The 2,602-nt window shown below is 43.8% G+C and overlaps 1 pseudogene; it reads left to right on the top strand.

Moving 5' to 3' along the window:
* Positions 1–810: 810 nt before the first annotated feature.
* On the top strand, positions 811–2,159 carry LOC149375928 (large subunit ribosomal RNA; annotated as a pseudogene).
* Positions 2,160–2,602: the final 443 nt, after the last annotated feature.

Consider the following 2,602-nt stretch of genomic DNA (forward strand, 5'->3'; position numbering starts at 1 on the left):
GAGACTGGAAAAGGTTCCGTCACCAAAAGATATATGCCCGATATTAATGAGAGAGCCCAGCTACGTTGGCTCAAACCAGATTTCTATACCTCACAGTTTTTGACGGGACATGGAGACTTTGCAGCTAAGCTGTGTGACTTTGGATTAGTGGATGATCCTAGATGCAAGTGCGGACTTAGAGAGATGAGTCAATTGATACTTAGTGACTGTCCCTATTATGTTCCCAAAGTAGAAAAAATTCGGTACTTAGCCAGGCCAAGCGAATCAATCAAAAGAATATGCGTAGAGTCCAAGGAAAACTACGAGATTTCTAAAACCGGGTGCAAAAAGGTGCTTCATAGAAAGAAAAACGAGAAAGGACAGGAGGCTTAAAAGATAAAGAAGCCTAGAGTTAGAAGACCGAAGCAGTATTATGAATGTGTGTTGTGGTATAGGTGTTAATTTATTCTGAGTGTTAGTAGTGATGTCCACTTAACACTTGTTTATTCTATATACACTTATTGTCATTACTGTGGGCGTAAGCTTTGTAATGTCCTATATAAACTACACATTTGAGTTAAGTAAAGTGCGTAAAAATATAAAAGACTAATAAGGCTTGAGCTGTTTACAGCTGCTGACTTACCTCCACGTGGTTTTCTTGCGGGCAATGACTCAATGGAACTCATCTGAGCGTCGTCGAGGCGGCTAAGTGGTCGGTTCCCTTTGACAGTAGGGAGAGCCTACTTCGACTGAGATTAACCATCAACATCTGCTCTCATTGGAGGATTTTTCCAAGCTTGTACTGATTTTGCGTTGGTTTCGGTAGGTCGCATGATATTTTGCGGGCACGGAAGGATGCTCCTATGAACCGCTTCCGGAAGTCATCATGCGAGCTCAACAATCATCATGTCCCTATCTGCGATTTAAAAAAACCACTGCCAAAAAAACGGGCTTGGAACAATAAGCGGGCAAAGAAGATCCTGTTGAGCTTAATTTAAGTCTGGCACTGTAAGGAGACATGAGAGGTGTATCATAAGTTGGAGACGCACAAGCGCCGAAAGTGAAATACCACTACTTTCATCGTTTCTTTACTTACTCGGTTAGGCGGAGCGCGTGCACCGTGGACCTCGCATCCCGGCTGTCACAGTATTCTTGAGCCAAGCGTGTAAGAGTGGCGTGAAGCAAGATGTCTTTTTGTTCGTTTCGTTTGTTCTCGCAAGGAAACAAAAAGCGGGCCGGGAGCTCTAATTGGATCGCCGTTGATAGTCCCGCGTGATCTGATTCGAGGACGCTGCCAGGCGGAGAGTTTGAATGGGGCGGTACATTTGTCAAATAATAACGCAGGTGTCCTAAGGCCAGCTCATAAAGGACAGAAACCTTGCGTAGAGCAAAAGTGCAAAAGCTGGCTTGATCTTGATGTTCAGTACGCATAGAGACTGCGAAAGCACGGCCTATCGATCCTTTTCTCTAAAAGAGTTTTCAGAAAGAGGTGTCAGAAAAGTTACTACAGGGATAACTGGCTTGTGGTGGCCAAGCGTTCATAGCAACGTCGCCTTTTAATCCTTCAATGTTGGCTCTTTCTATCATTGCGAAGCAGAATTCGTCAAGCGTCAGATTGTTCACCCACCAACAGGGAACGTGAGCTGGGCTTAGACCGTCGTGAGACAGGTTAGTTTTACCCTACTGATAACTTTGTCGTTGCGATAGTTATCCTGCTCAGTATGAGAGGAACCGCAGCTTTGGACATTTGGTTCACGCACTCGGTCGAGCGGCTGGTGGTGCGAAGCTACCACCCGTAGGATTATGCCTAAATGCCTCTAAGGCCGTATCCTTTCTAGTCAAAGGTGGCAATGACATATTTAGGAGTCTCGTGAGTCGAAAGGCTCAAAACAATGTGACACTGATTATTACTAGGTGATTTGGTTTTCTTTGGGATGCCAGATTATCGCACGGGCCCAAATTGCCGTACAACGTTTATAAAAATCGCCGCCAGCCTCGGGATCTCACTCAGCAATTTGGGGATTAACGTCTGATGGTTGACCATGGGTTCTTTAAACCGAGTTCGATGTCAAGACTCGGAAACGTCTGTAAACGACTGAGGTACCTGACGGGGTGTTGTACTCGGTAGAGCAGTTACCATGCTACGATCTGTTGAGACTCAGCCCTTGGCTTCGAGATTCGTTTCGTAGGTTAGACGAGGCCTAATGAGAAGAGAAAGAGAAGAGAAAGAAAAAAAAAACCAACAATAACAATTATAACGAAAAAAAATAAGAGAGACGATAGACAACTAATAAAGAGGAAAAGTAGATAGAGTAGTGCAGGAAAACAAAAAATGAGAGAAAAAATCGAAACAACAGTAAAAAGCAATGCGCGTGTTGTGTAACAACAAGAAAAAAAAAAGAGAAACACAAAAAGAAAATAACCCAAGAAAAAAAAAACAACCAGAATTAAATATTATTAAGGATGCTAACGATGAAGGCAATGCGCGTCAAGGGACTAAAAAAAATTCTGGCGGTCTTTTGGAACAGGTGGGTGGGTAAAAGCAATGCGCGTCATGGGACTTAAATAAATTCTGGCGGTCTTTTGGAACAGGTGGGTGGGTAAAAGCAATGCGCGTCGTAGG

Source organism: Copidosoma floridanum, unplaced genomic scaffold (genome assembly GCF_036245765.1).
Source record: "Copidosoma floridanum isolate Cflo_tuat_1 unplaced genomic scaffold, Cflo_Japanese_pri ptg000002l, whole genome shotgun sequence".
Classification (NCBI taxonomy): Eukaryota; Metazoa; Arthropoda; class Insecta; order Hymenoptera; family Encyrtidae; genus Copidosoma; species Copidosoma floridanum.